This window comes from Mus caroli, unplaced genomic scaffold (genome assembly GCF_978045245.1).
Source record: "Mus caroli unplaced genomic scaffold, Mus_caroli_1 scaffold_7, whole genome shotgun sequence".
In the NCBI taxonomy this organism is placed as follows: Eukaryota; Metazoa; Chordata; class Mammalia; order Rodentia; family Muridae; genus Mus; species Mus caroli.
Window position 1 is genome coordinate 56498199 of NW_028227262.1, and position 17270 is coordinate 56515468.

General features: G+C 45.7%; 1 pseudogene; it reads left to right on the forward strand.

Moving 5' to 3' along the window:
* Positions 1–7071: 7071 nt before the first annotated feature.
* Positions 7072–7230, forward strand: LOC147003882 (small ribosomal subunit protein uS14 pseudogene; annotated as a pseudogene).
* Positions 7231–17270: the final 10040 nt, after the last annotated feature.

Below are 17270 nucleotides of genomic sequence, written 5' to 3' on the forward strand. Positions count from 1 at the left end.
TGTTATTGGTTAGGATTAGTGTTAGAGCTAGGTTAATGTTAATGTTTGTAAGTGTACATGAGTGTTTGGACATATATGAACTTGTGTGACTGAGTCTGTATGTTTGTCTGTGTCATATCCATGTATTACTTTGTATTAATGTGTGAGTGTTTGTAGGTCTGCTTGCGTATGAGTGTACAAAGTGTGAATATGAAAGTGCATGTGAGTGTACAAGAGTGCATAATTGTGTGCAAAATGATGATTGTGTGAGGAACTGTGAGTTTGCATGAGTGTGTTATTGAGATTGTGTGTGGCTGAGTCGATGTCAATGTGTGTGTTTGTGTGTGTATGTGTGTGTAAAGAGTATGCTTGCATGAGTGTATAATGGAAGGAAGAGTGTATGGATGTGAATCTGTGTGAATGGGAGTCTGAGTTTTGGTTTTGGTTTGATTTGGTTTTTGTTTCTTGATTTTTGGTTTTTTGGTTTTGTTTGGAGGGTTGGTTGGTTGTTTTTGCGACAGGCTTTCTCTGTGTAGCCTTCTACTACTTTCTGGTGGGGAGTCTGACTTTTTTACTCTGAGTGTTAGCACAAATGAATGTGTAGATGTATGAGTGTCCAAGGTACTCAAAAGTGTATGAAGGTGTGTGATCTTGACAACATGTGTGTATAAATGTATGAGTTAATGTGGCTATTTTAGCATGGGTAAACATAGCAAATATGAGGGAAAGTGAATGTAGATATGTTTTTGAGAGTTCTGTGTGTAAGCTTATGGCTCTGTGTGTGTGTTATTATATGTGAGTGTGTAAGACTGTGAGCAAGAGTGTGTATGAGCATTAATGTGCATGAGTGTGTAAACATATGTGGTAGTTGAGTGCATGCATGGTAGTTTGAATTAGAAAAGCTCCCACACTGCAACCCTATAGGTGGAACAACAATATGAACTACCCAGTACCCCCCCACCCCCCGAGCTCGTGTCTCTAGCTGCATATGTAGCAGAAGATGGCCTAGTGGGCCATCAGTGGAAAGAGAGGCCCATTGGTCGTGCAAACTTTATCTGCCTCAGTACAGAGGAACGCCAGGGCCAAGAAGTGGGAGTGGGGGGGACTTTTGGGATAACATTGGAAATGCAAATGAAATAAATACCTAATTAGAAAGAAAGAAAGAAAGAAAGAAAGAAAGAAAGAAAGAAAGAAAGAAAGAAAGAAAGAAAGAAAGGCTCCCACAGACTTGTTTGTGTGAATGTTTGACCCATAAGAAGTGGAATTATTAGGAGTATGGTCTTGTAAGAGAAAGTGTGTCACTATGGAGGTAGGCTTTGAGGCTTTATAAGCTCAAGTCTGGCCAGTGTGTCTTCATTCTGCTGCTTGTGAATCATGATGTAGAACTCTCAGCTACCTCTCCAGCACCATATCTGCCTTCATTCAGCCATATTTCCACCATGCTGATAATAGACTGAACCTCTGAACTCTAAGCCAGCCCCAGTTAAATGTTTTTCTTATAAAAGTTGCCATGGACTTGTTGAAGTAGTTGTGTTCCTGTGGGTGTGGACCCTAAGACCCTCATCCTAGCTCCTGGAAGTCAATATTCTGCTAACAGCCTTCAGATGAAGATACAGAACTGATAGCTCTACCTACACCAGGACTGACTGGATGCCGCCATGCTCCTGTCTTGATGATAATGAACTGCACCTCTGAACCTGGCTCACACACATGTCCCAGTGTACCTGTTCAGGTCAGTAGACAGTTTGTGGGAGTTTTCTCCTCTTACCATGTGGAACACACACATCCAACTCGGGATGTCAAACTTGGTACCAAGTGCCTTTGCACTGGGCTTCCTCATCAGCCTCTATTTTGAATACTGACACTCTGTGCACCTTCCCTGCCAGAGGAGAGCTTACCTCCAGGGAGTGCTCTGATCCTGGGACTCAAGGGAGATCGCCATTTTCTCTCCTGTGTCTCTCTAAGGTGGGTCCACTCAGGAGTGCACAGGCTGCAGAAGTGACAGAGCAGCTGAGACAGGGTCCTACGGGCCTACATCTGCAGCCAGGAGGTGGGGTTGTTCCACAGCCCTCTTTGCATTGGTCTTGCCAGGAGAGAGCTGGTCTCCCAGGAGTGCTGACACAGGCTTACAGACTCACAGGAGGAACAAGCTCCAGCCAGAGACAGCAAGAACATCTAACACCAGAGATTACCAGAAGGTGAAAGGCAAACACAAGAATCTTACCAACCGAAACCAAGACTACTTAGCATCATCAGAACCCAGTACTCCCACCACAGTGAGTCCTGGATACCCAAACACACTGGAAAGGTAAGATTCAGATTTAAAATCATATCTCATGATGCCAATAGAGGATTTTAAGAAGGATATTAATAACTCCCTTTAAAAAAATATAGGAGAACACAGCTAAACAGGTAAAAGCCCTTAAAGAGAAAACACAAAAATCCCTTAAAGAATTACAGAAGAACAGGTAAAGGTTGCCATGGTCATGGTGTATCTTCGTAGCATAAAATCCTAACTAAGACAGAAGTTGGTACCAGGAGTACGTTATTGCTGTGATAGACCCGACCATGGTTTGGTTTGGAGAAGGATGGATCTGGGGACTTTGGAAAGCAGTGGGATGCTTTATGTGGGAGTCAATGGGCCATACTAGCAAAAACATGGAAGACAGTGTTGCTGAGGGAGATTTGAATTGTGGGAGCCTGGCTCTAGAGGTTTTATAGGAGAAATATTTTAGCATGTGACCTAGAGACTGCATTGTAATATTTTGGAGAAGATGGTAGCTGCTCTTTGCCCTTGTCGAGAGTCTCTCTGAGACTAAGGTGAAGAGATCCATTTAATTACTGGCACATGTGTGCTCACACATTCATGTGACCTAAACAAATACACAGGAGTGAGCAACATTGTAATGCTGCTGCCATCCACTTCTAGGTAGTGCCTGCATAGCATAAAGAACTGCCTATAAAACAGGCCCTAGTCTTCTATTCCTCAATCAACCAATCATAAAGCATACCCCATGTCGCCATGGGCTCCGACTATGAATCAGAAGGTGTTGGAACTATAATAGGAACTATAGGCATTTGGGGAAATTCTTCGTGTAACTTGCTTTTGCCTACAGGACTTGCTCAGTCACTATGACACATGTACCGCTTCTATTTGTTGTGCACATCTGACTTTATGGCTTAGTGGGTCAGGTAACACTTATGATGGACATCTCAGGTCACATAGTAACTTGGTTTTCCATTGTCAAGTGATCCATTTTCCATTAAGGCTTAATAGAGGGCAGGCCAAGAGCTGTCACTCAAAGGAGAAAGAGTCTGCCTATGACTGCAGGGTCTCATCCAAAAATCCCAAGTGCCTCCTCTGTGACTAACCTGTGCAGGCCTTACAAAAGCTCCAAACAGTGTCCCAGTATGCCACAGTCACCATCAAGCTTCCTTGATTATATGGCCCAAGTGACAGAGCACACTGCATAGAAGCTTGGACTCACTGACACTCAGGTAGGGTTTGTGCTGCCTCTAAATCTGGACATACCCAGTGAACACTGCGCTTCTGTCTGAGCATGCACACTGAACACTATGCTTCTGCCTGGGTGTGAGGCACTAGGCACAACGTAACTTTTATCTTAGAAGGAATGTCTCTGCATGCCCTACACCACCAAACTGCCAGAGATATTACGATATGGAATAACTCTGAATTTTGTTTGGATTTATTTCTCATTCTCTCATGCACATAGACTTTACCAACAAGTTCAGATTGGCTGCTTCCTGCTGTTCTCTTGGTCCAATTAGAAAAATACCAGTAAGATAATGGAGCAGTGTGGTAACTTATGGATCAAGTTCTCTGCCATATCAGCCAGAGTTCTCTAAGCGAACAGAACCAATAGAATGGATGAATATACATATAATTATATATGATGTTATTATTTATTATCTATAATTAAATTTAATCATTGAATTGTTGATTTCATATTAATATGTCTTATATTATATCTCAAATATATTTAATATTATATATGATATATATACCGTATTAAAGGGATTTAGGTTAGCTTCCAAGATACTGTCCAGATAATCTCATACCAGAAAGGACAGAATCTGGTATTTGTTCAGTCCACAGCTCAGGCTCCAGGGAAATCCTTGCACTCGTGTGCACATACACACATACAGAGAGAGAGAGAGACAGAGACAGAGACAGAGACAGAGACAGAGACAGAGACAGAGAGACAGAGAGACAGAGAGACAGAGACAGAGAGAATGCAAAGCACACGAGAGAAAGTTTCCCTTCAGAGCAGAGAAAGGACTGCTATCCACTTTCTCCTTTGGAGGGCTGGGGACTTTAAATGTTGTTGTTGGCCTGGAATAAGTCCTATTCCCTTAATTCTGGATTGGCTTAGATAACGGACAGGGAGCTGCAGAGTCCATGGCTTCAGATAAGTATGTATTCATGGTGGTATAGGGCAGGGCTCCTTCTCCTAATCTTGGATTGGTCAACTTAGACAAAGAAAGGGAAGCTGATAGGCTCACAGATTCAGTTAAACAGTTAGACAGGACTAGCTTGAACCTACCTTTCTAGCTAGGAATAGTTATCCAAAGAGGAGGGTCCTGTTGGCGAGAGAGAAGGCCTGCCAGGACTTTGTCTTGAGTCAGATTATGAAGAAGTCGTTCACCATTTTTTGTTATCTGTCTGTGGCACATTCCCTATCCTTCTGCACCTAGGGATCTTTATACCTCCTAGTCCCTCACTGCCCCCTCTAAGAGGTCACTCTAACTGCTGTTGGGGCTTCGGTGATCAGATCACTCAGACTCTTCAAGCTGACTAAGGGAGTGATAGGAAGGGGAAATAGTATCTCTAAAAGGACATGATAAAAAGTAGTATATGACAGGGTGTTTGGCAAAAGTATGTATCCTTGGAGCATGCACGCTGTGTGGGTGAGGTGACATCTGTAAATAGGTAAGGGGGACTATTCAGATAACTGTATTCCTACTGATGGTGTAGTTAGGAAGACAGTTGGAGCAATTCTGTCTTATCAGAGAAGGAGAATGGTCAAGAAAACCATGCAAAGAATTCTTTGGCAGACTTTGTCATGGTGGTCAGTGAGTCAGTTGGTTATTGCTTTTGACACTATTGTTCCCTACAAGAAACATCATGGAGAGGTCCAAGAGTTTAAGAAATGTCCCTTCAGCCAGGCAGTGGTGGCGCATCCCTTTAATCCCAGCACTTGGGAGGCAGAGGCAGGTGGATTTCTGAGCTCGAGACCAGCCTGGTCTATATCTCTAAGTCTCACCTTTTACATACCTCAAATAACTTACTCATACCATCATAACTTACATATGCTTTTTAGTTTTCTTTCCACCCAGAAACATTTAGCCATTTTAATCTTCATATACAAATCCTGCTTTCCTAAAAATAATTCCATTTTCACATTCTTTTTAACATCTTCTTGTTCTCCCCTGTTTTAATGACATGAACAATTGTATGTCATCTGTTGTGAGAATTTTCTCCCAGGAGATACTATCTGGTGTCTACCTCTCCACATAAAGTCCCAATGACAAGCCAAGTTCCCCCTGTGGGACCAATGAGTTCAGTGGCCTTCCAGACAGAGCACGGTGCCCTGAAAGCAGCAGCCCTGAGAAGTCTTCCCCAGCCTGGACGACTCCCCATGTAAGTCCCACCTCATCCTGCTCATCCCCAAACTCCACAGCTTAATTCCTCCCCAAAGACCATGGGACTGTATCAGGTTAGAGCAGGATTACATAAAACTGGCTGGCATGAGCGACTGGAGACTTGAGCAAAGACATAATCACCTGTGCTGGGGGTTGGCCTGGTGCTGCTATGTATTCATATGCTAAATACTGGCCCCCAAGATCTGGTTGCAGTCCCTCGAGCACATTCTCACTTACATCAAATGATGTTGTATAAACTTTGCTCACCAATCTTCTCTGACTGGTTAAGTGAAAATGGCTACAGTCAATTACTAAGGAGAATAGAGATCAGTGGGTTTCCATTACCAGGCTGAGAGCCGAAGGTAGGGACCAGGAGGTGGAGGAGAGAAGTGGGCAGAAGATGGAGATCAGGAAGTCTCATTAGACAAGATGGACCAAATCATGTGGCCAAGTGAAATGTGGCCCAAGGGCAGACTAACAGAGCAGAAATAACGAGGGTGGCAGGGGGTTGGAGGGGCTCTGAGAGAAAGTAACTTAGTGCAGCTGGGAAAAATAGTTTAGGGGTAATCACCCAGTAATTGTGCTAAAACAGATTAAATAAACCCATAGGACTCTGTCCTGATTATCTGGGATGGATTGGCCAGGTCATAGTAAGAATTAATAGCATTTACAACAACAACCTCGCCCACCTCCTTTTCTATGAAGAAAAAGCCAATAAGAAGCCCAGCTGTGATGAAGCAAACATGGTTGAGGTTGTGAGATGGAAGGTGTGACTGCAAACAGTGCTGGGCAGCACGGCCTTCATAAGAGAAAGTTGAATACCAACAATATACATGCAGAGGATGGGGTCATACATTAATCTTACTTGTGTATAAACTGCTGAACTATGGGGCTTTGTAAGATCCCAGGTAAACAGTGTATGAAACCAAGAGGGTTAGAAATCTTGTTTGTGTGGGCTTTGTGCTGGGCAGTTTCATGTCAACTTGACCCAAGCTCTAGTCTGCTAAGAGGAGGGAACTTCAATTGGGAAAATGCCTTCAGAAGACCAAGCTGTAAGCAGGGAAGCCTACTGGACAGTGGTTCGAAACCTGTGGGTTATGACTCCTTGGGAGGGAGATCAAATGACTCTCTCACAGGTGTCACCTAGGAACATTAGAAAACAGATTTTACATTGTGATTCATAACACTAGCAAAATTACAGTTATGAAGTAGCAACAAAAATAATTTTATGGTTGGGGGGGATCACTGCAGCATGAGGAACTGTATTAAAGGGTCACAGCATTAGGAAGGTTGAGAACCACTGGTATAGGACATCTTAATTAGTAATCAATGTGGGAGAACCCAGGTGTGACCACCCCTGGGCTGGTGTTTCTGGGTTCTATAAGAAGGCAGACTGACCTTTTTCCTCGCTGGGTGTCTGAAGACAAGATGGGTCACCAGCAGCTCTACTGGAGTCACCCATGGAGGTTTGGCTCTTGCCATGTGTGCTCTAACCACCACGGTCTGATCTGCAAATATGGGCTGAACATGTGCCGTCAGTGCTTCTGTCAGTACGTGAAGGAGATAGGCTTCATTAAGTTGGACTAAGAGACCTTGAATGGATTATTCGACTGTCTACCAAGTGGAACCAATCATGCTAGTTTTTGTGCACAAAGAATAAAAACATGAAGAAAGAAAGAAAGAAAGAAAGAAAGAAAGAAAGAAAGAAAGAAAGAAAGAAAGAAAGAAAGGAAAGAAAAGAAAGAAAAGAAAGAAAAGAAAGAAAAGAAAGAAAAGAAAGAAAGAAAGAAAGAAAGAAAGAAAGAAAGAAAGAAAGGAAGGAAGAAAGGAAGGAAGAGAGAGAGAGAGGAGGGAGGGAGGAAGGAGGGAAGGAAGGAAAAGAAAGAGAGGAAGAAAGAAAGAAAGAAAGAAAGAAAGAAAGAAAGAAAGAAAGAAAGGAAGGAAGGAAGGAAGGAAGGAAGGAAGGAAGGAAGGAAGGAAGGAAGGAAGGAAAAGAAAAAAGAAAAGAAAGAGAAAAGAAGGAAGGAAGGAAAGAAAGAAAGAAAGAAATCAGACTGAACAAGCCATGATCAACAAGCCTTATGAATGAGCAGCAGCCCTCCGTGGCCTCTGCATCAGCTCCTGCCTCCAGGTTCCTGCCTGATTTGAGCTCCTGCTTTGGCTTCCCTCAGTGGACTCTGATTCTGAATATGTAAGCTAAAAAGCCAAAACCTTCCCTCTGTAGTTGCTTTGGTCATTATGTTTCATCTCAGCAACAGAAACCCCAACTAAAGACAGGCTTTGTGTAGTCTAGAAAATGATCTAGCCCAGTGGTGTATAGTTCTACATGAGTGTAAGTAGCAGACAGAGAGAAGCCACATGTGCATAGCAACACATCTATGCATGATGGCTGACCTTGGTTGCCATCTTGACTACATCTAGATTCAACTAAAACCCACCAGCCGGGCATGGCATGTGAGGTATTTTCTTGGATCATTTGAAGTGGAAAGATACACCCTAAATCTGAGCCACACCCTGTGGTATAGGCCCACAGTAATGGATGTGAAACTGCCTAGCCACTCCCCTTTCTACACAAGACAGCCAATCTCAGTGCTAGAGAATTCTTTGACCTAACGTTCTGGTGCTATTTGGGCCTCTTCCCAGTCCTGGTCATGATATAAGGACAGAGTGTTCTCTGAGGATTGGATTCCCTGATCCAAAGTAGGGTCAGGGAACTGCGAGCTGGGTGAGAATGGGAGGCCCTTCCCTCAGCAGTATAGGATAGGCCAGGGGTGGGCCAGGAAAGCGGGAGAGTAGCAAGCCACTTTGAGCTCTTCCTACACACGTTCTGATGGAGAGCCTTAAAGAGGCCAGCAGTTCTGGCTCTCAGCCTGGTCTTCCAGCAATTCTGCAGCTCAGACCACCAAACAAAGGACCAGAAACTGCATGGCTTAAGCCCCAACCCATCGTCTCACAAATCCCGGCATTGGCAAGAATAGGGAATCAGGGCCCAAGCTAGGCTTCTTCTTTCCAGACCCCAAAGGAAGGGTAAGTACAAGGAGCTGCCAGAACCCAGGAGTGGTCTTTTTCAGACCTGCATGCTACTTACTAGGCATTGGGTCCATGCAGCCCATTTCCTCTTCTGGATTTGTTGGTCTGAAAAAAATAGACGACTCGGTCCCAGAATTCCAATACTGGCTTCTGTTGCTCTGCCGACTGCCTCTTCAACATCCTATCTCGTTTAGAAGTTGTATGTGAACTCAGAAACTTCAGCTAGACTTCTTTCCCTTTATGAGCAAGGAGCTGCCCTTTCCCTCATGACAAAGATATGTTGGGACCCTTGAACGGTCTGTCTTGAAAATCTAAGCTCCAGGCATGGATACATACGTGTGCTCAGACTATACACCACATTTATCATGTTTGACTTCCTGGGTTCCAAGGTCGATACAAACTAACCAGACAAACAAAACAAACAAGACCGAGGTTTGTAGGAATGCCTCTAGAGGTGGAGCAGAATTTCCAGAGTTAGCAAGGAAGACCACAGGGCATCCAGTGTGGCCATTGCCTGAACCTGCTCCTTTTATATGGGGAGGAGCTGGGATTCAGGATGCGTTTTCATGCGTTTCTGTTGTTGGCCACCAGAGGGCAGCAGAGCTACATAAATGTCCTGAGTGTTGTTACAGGTTGTGGGACACAGAGGATTCAGAACAGGACTTTGGGAGCCACAAGGTGCCAGAAAAGTGATGAGAGGAATTAGTAGCCATACATGGATCAAGGAAGGTTTCTAGGAGTTGTTGAGTCATGCTTTAGACAGGGTTTGAAGTCTGAAAATGTCCTCTAGAAAAAAGACATTGGGGGCTGGTGAGATGGCTCAGTGGGTAAGAGCACCCGACTGCTTTTCCAAAGGTCCGAAGTTCAAATCCCAGCAACCACATGGTGGCTCACAACCACCCGTAATGAGATCTGACTCCCTCTTCTGGTGTGTCTGAAGACAGCTACAGTGTACTTACATGTAATAAATAAATAAATCTTTAAAAAAAAAAAAAAAGAAAAGAAAAGAAAAAGAAAAAAGACATCGAACAAAGATGCGGCGGGGGTGGGGGGTGGGGGGGTGGTAGGCAAGCTTGCTCCAGAGGCAATATAATAAGACCTAAGATTCTGGCACAGTCCTCAAGCCAGTATTTCAGCATGTGTTAGAACTTCACATCGAACTGCCTTAAGAAAAAAAACTCCCTCCCATATAGTTAAAAACTCCAGGAGACACCTTCAGGGAGAACCATATCCAAGGCCTCCGACTGTGTCACTGTGTCCTGTCACAGGGCCTCTCGACTCTGCTCCTTGCAGCAGCATAGCCATCAGCAGCTACAAGCAGATGCCCAAACTGCCGAGAAGCCACCATGGAGATAGCCTCATTCTCAAGACTTCTACCAAATGTCTGGGAGTTACTCTGATGTGCTGGGGCTGTGCTACCCAAACATCCAGAAACCATTGCTGCTCTTGATGACCTGTTTTGTGTCCACGCTGCCTGTGAGAGATGGTCTCCTCCCTCTAACTGAACATGGGGGGTGGGAGGGGCAACAGTCTCCAAAGGAAACATGAGAGGGTCTCAGAAGGGGAGACAGTGGGTGTCAGGGAGGAGCCACTGAAACCTGGTCCTCTCTTGTCCTAACTGATTCTGCACCAGGCTGCCATAATGTGCCTCAGTTTCTTTAGCTGGATATGACATCAGGTTCAAAATAGTACTCACTCACTCCTGTAGGCTCTTAGGCTGTAGTGGTACCTCAGAGTCAGGAAGGAGTCTGCACCATCACCTGTCTACCATAGGTGTTTTGTTTTGTTTTGTTTTTTGCCAAATACTAGTACTGCCCATGTGGGAAGGGCAACTGGAGTGAGGTAGTCCCAGTTGGCCAGACACAGTTCTGAGACAAGGACTCTGAATTATGTAGTCCAGGCTAGTCTTGAACTCATGACTCCCCTGCTCTGGCCTCCAGAGTGTTAAGATCGCTAGCATGTGCCACAGGCAAATTACTTACTATTTGGGCCACAGTGGATTTAAGAAGCCTTGTGAGAAGTAGCAACTGGAATTCAACCCAGCTCACAGATTGCTCATCCTTATTGACTGTGAATAGACCCAAAAGAATTAACACACCACACACTGCCTGCAAATAGACACACAAAAAAACACAGCGCACACACACCATCTTGCCCAGTCACCCATGACAACCTCACAGTTGGGTCCAGCAAGGAAATCACTCAATCGTTAAATGGGAAATGGTAGAATGGTACTATGGCAAATATTTTGCAATCTGACATACCTGGACTTGAACTCTGAATGATTTTGTGTCGATAGCTCTACTTCTCTGAGAATTAGCCTCCGTCTGTGAAGAGATCCCTACCAGGGATGGCAGTACACATACATAACTCTCATATTAGGATGGGGTTGTAGCTCAGTGGAAAGGATGCTTGCCTAGCATACACAAGGGCTGGGTTCACTCCTCAGCACTGTGCAAACTTGACATGGTGGCATATATTTGTAATCCTATCACTCAGGAGGTAGAGCCCAGAGGATCAGAAGTTCAAGGTCTTAGGTAACTTGAGGACAATCTGGGACACATGAGACCCTCGTGTATAAAAATAAAATACCAGACAGTTGTACTAGCCCTAGCTTTTAACCCCAACACTTGGGAAGCAGAGGCAGGTATATACGTCTCTATGAGTTTGAAGCCAGCCAGATCTCTATAACAAGATCCAGGACAGCCAGGGTTACAAAGTAAGACCCTGCCTCAAAAGTACATAAATTAAATAAATAAAAAGCTACATAATGGAGCCCTTTTCAAAAATAATAAGAAAATAACTTGTAAGTAAAAGAAAATCCTAGGATTTAGGAGGTGGAGGCAGGAGAATCAAGAGTTTAAACTCATCCTTGACTACAATCATGAGCCCAAGGTTTGCCTAGGAAACATGAAATCTTGTCTCAAAAACTAACAAAAAACAAAATTGTCTCTGAAGGTGTTTAAATGTTAAGGATGCTCTATGGATGCTTGTGTGGTCAATCCTGTGTCGTACCAATATCATGAAATGTGGGCACACACGTGGGTATCCTGGGGAGCTGGGACTGTTTAGCCCAGGCTCTGGGGCACCAAAGTGTCAGCCATGCCTCTTTCTGAGGCTCCAGTCTTGCCCAGCATCTCCCACCTCAGCAGAGCTCCCATAGCTCCCTGGGCTGTGGCTGTGGTCCCAGCAGGAAATCAGTGCCAGTAGCTGCCATCCTCTTGCCTAGCATACAGAACTGCTTCACTGGAGAGATGTACTAGAGCCAGAACCTTGACTAGGGGAGCCATGTGGTGGCAGCCGTGTTTGGCTGAGAGGTACATTCATTAGAGAGGCGGCTTCTGTCTGGACCTCCAGAAGGACTGGGGCACAGAGGGAAGCACGATTCATCCTGGTACAGCCAGCCTCGAGCGATGACGGCCACCATTTGCTCGGACTTCCTGTGTGCCTCATGCTATCCCCTCACAGACCCAATGACAAATGCCAGCTCAAGTGGTCTGGGAGGTGGGTGTCATATACCACCACCCTCACACCAGGCAGGCCAAGAGAGACTAAGGGAAGAAGAGCCTTAGCCAAGTATGCTCAGGTAGTAAATGGGGTCAGGGGCTCTCTAGCCCAGGCATTGACCACCCTCTGTCCTGTGCACCTGTGGGTTTCGAGGGTGGGCGTGAGAGAGGCAGCCTCTACACCAGTACCTCGTTTCCCTCCAGTTCACTGCCACAGGGCTGTGCCCATGCTACCAATGGAAGACGCCTGCTCAGGGCCACTCAGCCTATCAAGGAAGCATATCTGTCTAATTTATGTGTACATGTGTGTGCATGTGTGTTTGTACATATATGTGCAGGTTCCTTAGGAGGCCAGAGAGGAGATTGGATCCTCTGGAACTGGAGTTACAGATGCCTGTGAACCACCTGATACTGGCGCCAGAAGCTAAACTTGGGTCTACCATGAAAACAACAAGAACTCTTAAACTTATGTTTTTTTTTTTAATGTATACCTGTGCATGCCGGAGCATATGCTTGCATGTGCACCCCATGTGTGCACATGCTTGAACAAGCCAGAGGGTAGTTTTGAACTGCTCATGGAAGGGAGTTGTGAACCAAACTGAAAAAGTGGCGAGAGCTGTAAAACACTAAGCCACCTCTCCAGCCCCATTTTGTTCTTTGAAATCTGAAGTCTTGACTCCAAAGCCTGAGTGTTTGTCTGTTTGTTTGTTTGCAGTGTCAAGATAGAATTCAGGACTCAGGTATGCTAGGCTAGAAAAGTGCACTTCAACGGAGCTCTGTCCAGTCCGCCCTCCTCTGCTGCCCCCACTGGCCTGCTGTGTGGCCTCTTTGAGTCACTAGCTGTCTCTGGGCTTCAGCATGTGGGAGTCTTTCTTTGTTCCTAAATGTCTAGAGTGGAGACAAGGCTGGGGCAGGTGCAGCGAGGAAGAGGAGGCTAGGGTCATTGCCACCAGTGTTTTGTTTATTGCTGGTAGGCACCTACCACCTAAAGCACAAAGGTGGCCAGAGAGCCTGTGTGTTAAAGAAGCACTCTAGAGAAATGGGAGATGGCAAAATGGCTGTACAAGCAGGGTGGCCTGAGTTCAATTCCCCGAGCCCATATAAATAAAACAAAACAAAAACAAGAAAGGGGCCGGGCGGTGGTGGCGCACGCCTTTAATCCCAGCACTTGGGAGGCAGAGGCAGGCGGATTTCTGAGTTCGAGGCCAGCCTGGTCTACAAAGTGAGTTCCAGGACAGCCAGGGCTATACAGAGAAACCCTGTCTCGAAAAATCAAAAAAAAAAAAAAAAAAAAAACAAGAAAGGGGGGGAAAAAAAACCCTACCTGGCACTTGTAATCCCGGAACTGGGTAGGCAGAGACTCGTAATCCCCTGAGGCTTCCAGCCAACCAGTCTAGCCACACAATGAACGAGAGGCTTTATCTCAAAACTAAAAAGGGTTGGTAGGGATGATAGCATATCAATTAAAAGCACTTCCTGGGGCTGCAGAGGTGGCTCAATGGTAAGAGCACTGGCTGCCAACCGGTAAGAAGGACACATGCTCCACTATGTTCATAGCAGCCTTATTTATAATAGGCAGAAGCTGGAAAGAACCAAGATGCCCCTCAACAGAGGAATGGATACAGAAAATGTGGTACATTTACACAATGGAGTACTACTCAGCTATTAAAAAGAATGAATTTATGAAATTCCTAGGCAAATGGATGGACCTGGAGGGCATCATCCTGAGTGAGGTAACACAATCACAAAGGAACTCACACAATATGTACTCACTGATAAGTGGATATTAGCCCAAAACTTAGGATACCCAAGATATAAGATACAGTTTGCTAAACACATGAAACTCAAGAAGAATGAAGACTGAAGTGTGGACACTATGCCCCTCCTTAAAATTGGGAACAGAACACCCATGGAAGGAGTTACAGAGACAAAGTTTGGAGCTGTGACGAAAGGATGGACCATCTAGAGACTGCCATATCCAGAGATCCATCCCATGATCAGCATCCAAACACTGACACCATTGCATTCACTAGCAAGATTTTGCTGAAAGGACCCAGATATAGCTGTCTCTTGTGAGACTATGCCGGGGCCTGGCAAACACAGAAGTGGATGCTCACAGTCAGCTATTGGATGGATCACAGGGCCCCCAATGGAGGAGCTGGAGAAAGTACCGAAGGAGCTGAAGGGATCCGCAACCCTATGGGTGGAACAACATTATGAACTAACCAGTACCCCGGAGCTCTTGTCTCTAGCTGCATATGTATCAAAAGATGGCCTAGTCGGCCATCACTGGAAAGAGAGACCCATTGGACATGCAAACTTTATATGCCCCAGTACAGGGGAACGCCAGGGCCAAAAAAATGGGAATGGGTGGGTAGGGAAGTAGGGGGGAGGGTATGGGGGACTTTTGGGATAGCATTGGAAATGTAATTGAGGAAAAGATGTAATTAAAAAAAAAAAAAAGCACTGGCTGCTCTTCCAGAGGACCTGGGTTTAATTCCCAACCTCACGTAGCGAGTCACAACTGTCTCTAACTCAGGAGATCTGACATCCTCTTCTGGCTTCTGTGGGCATCCAAACACACATACCCTACCCACCCCCATAAATAAAAGTTGTGGGTTTTTTGTTTTGGTTTTGTTTTGGTTTTTAAAAGGTGGATGACACCTGAGGAAAGATGCCTAAAGTTGACCTCTGACCTACATACTCTGTGAGCAAACCCAGAGGCACACACACACACACAGGCACACGTGAACATACGATAAGAAGCAAGCTGGGCAGCCTAGGGAATAACCAGTGAGCTGCATGGGATTCAGTGTGCTCTCTGTTCGGCTCCTTTTCCTCAGAGACAGGGTCTCCTGTTGCTCAAGGCTGCCAGGAGCTCCTGAGTCTCCTGTTTCCACTCTGGGGGTCACTGGGGGTCAGAGATAAGACCCAGGTTGCAAGCATGGCAGGCCGGCTCTCCACCAACACTCCAGCCTTTCCAATCTGTTCTTAACTAACAAACTTGCAAAGAGAGTTCACCAGGTCCAAACGCTTAAAGATATTTTAGTCCTTTAACTAATTGATAGGAAATTGAACAATTTTTTAAAAGGATAAAGATAACATGTGTTCCTGTTAAAGACATTCAGGAGCGGGTGGTGTTTAGTACTCTAATAATTTTCAGCTGCTCGCTCGCTTGCTCCCACTCCACCCCCTGGGGCTACTCAGAGAAAAGTACTCTCTCTGGGCACTCTCCTAGCTACTAGGGAGATAAAGGTAGGAGGATTGTTTGAGCCCAGAAGTTCTAAGACAGTCTGTGCAACATGGCAAGACCCCCTATCTAAAAAGAAACAAAAACAAAAAACCTGAAAAGAAAGCAAGGCTCGCTGGCACCCATCTGCCATCCCAGCATAGGAGCCCGAGGCCAAAGAAGTGCTTGCCTAGTGTGTGTGAGGTTCTGAGTTCAATCCCCAGCACAGCACAAAGCAGGCATCAAAACAAAGAGCTAAGTGTGGAGGCACACACCTTTAACTTCACCTTGAGAGGCAGCGGCAGGCGGATGGGTCTCTGTGATCTTGAGGCCAACCTGATCTACATAGCAAGTTCCAGGCCAGTCAGAACCACATAATGAGGCCCCGTCTCAAAAATCAGCAGAACCCACTCTCTGTGTCTACCAATTGCTCCCCTTGAGCTTAAGACAGCAGGAGCGTAGACAGGTATCATGCCTGCAGCATCAACACTGGCCTTGACCATGGCAGGTATGTTTCCAAGGCTAAGCACCACATTCCCAGGGTTCCCTCAGTTGCTTCCTGTTATGCTGTGGGGACCAAGGTGACAGTGATGTCATGACACCCCTTTTGCAGTTGAGAAGGGAGCCCTTTGTCTCAGTTGTGGTTACCCAGGTTCCACCTGTAGCGATGCAGGAATGCTGGTTCCTAGACTCTGATGTCCCCTGTCCCTGGTTCTTGGAGTGGAGCCTGGAGCCTGAGGTTTCACACACTCACATACTCCCCTACTTTTGAGAATCATGGCTCAGGGTGTCCTGAGTGTAAAGATCCCAGGGGGAAAGTAAGCTATGAAGAGATAAGGAAGACGCCCCGGAAGGTCCAAGAGACCAGGACCCTAGGGTAGAGCTGAGCCCAGGTGACTCACTTAGCCTGTTCCATGCCAGAAGCTCCCCAAGCCTGGAGCCCCCAGTATCTCCCCCCTCCTTCCCATGATGTGCAATTAATCTAGCCCAGTTCCAGGAGAAGTCAGAGGCTTCTGTTAATAGCTTCTTACTCAATTAGAACATTAATTAAATGTGAGAATAATAGTCTCAGAAATCAAAGAAAATACAGTTATAAAGCCCAGGGAAGAAAAGTACTTCCTCCAAGGAGGGAGGCTGGAAGCTTTAACTGTAGGACAATGAGAAAGGCTGCACATCACGCTGGGAAGATGACCTGAGCTGCTCTTGCTGATGGCCTGAGTTTGGTCCCAACACTCAGTTATGTACCCCCTTCCGCCCCCCCCCCACACACACACACGCATGCACACACCAGGGGGTAGATGCAGGTAGATTTCTGAGTTCTAAGCCACTGGTCACATAGAACAACCCTGGCTAGCCAGGCATTGGTGACGTATGCCTTTAATCCCGGCACTTGGGAGGCAAAGGCAGGCAGATTTCTGAGTTCGAGACCAGCCTGGTCTACAGAGTGAGTTCCAGAACAGCGAGGGCTCCACAGAGAAACCCTGTCTCAAAAAACCAAAAACCAAACAAACAAACAACAACCAAAAAAAAAAAAAAAAAAAAAACCAACCCTGGCTACATCATGAGACCCTGTCTATAAAGTAAAAAAGACTGTCACTCTGACATTGACACTCAGCCAAGTGATTCAAAACAGCTCACCTTGGGGTGGATGTAGGGTTGACTTGGGAATCTGGGAGAAGCCAGGCCATTGTAGAAGTCTGTGGGGAGGGACACCAGACCAGTAGAACCCAGTGGAAATGAGAGTCTAGACTACCTATCTACTTCTTCTGCCCCATCCTTCTCCACTCTACCTTCTTTACCCTGGCAAACTCCTATTTATACCCCAAGGCCCATCCCAAGTGTCCCCACATGTGGGGGAAGGA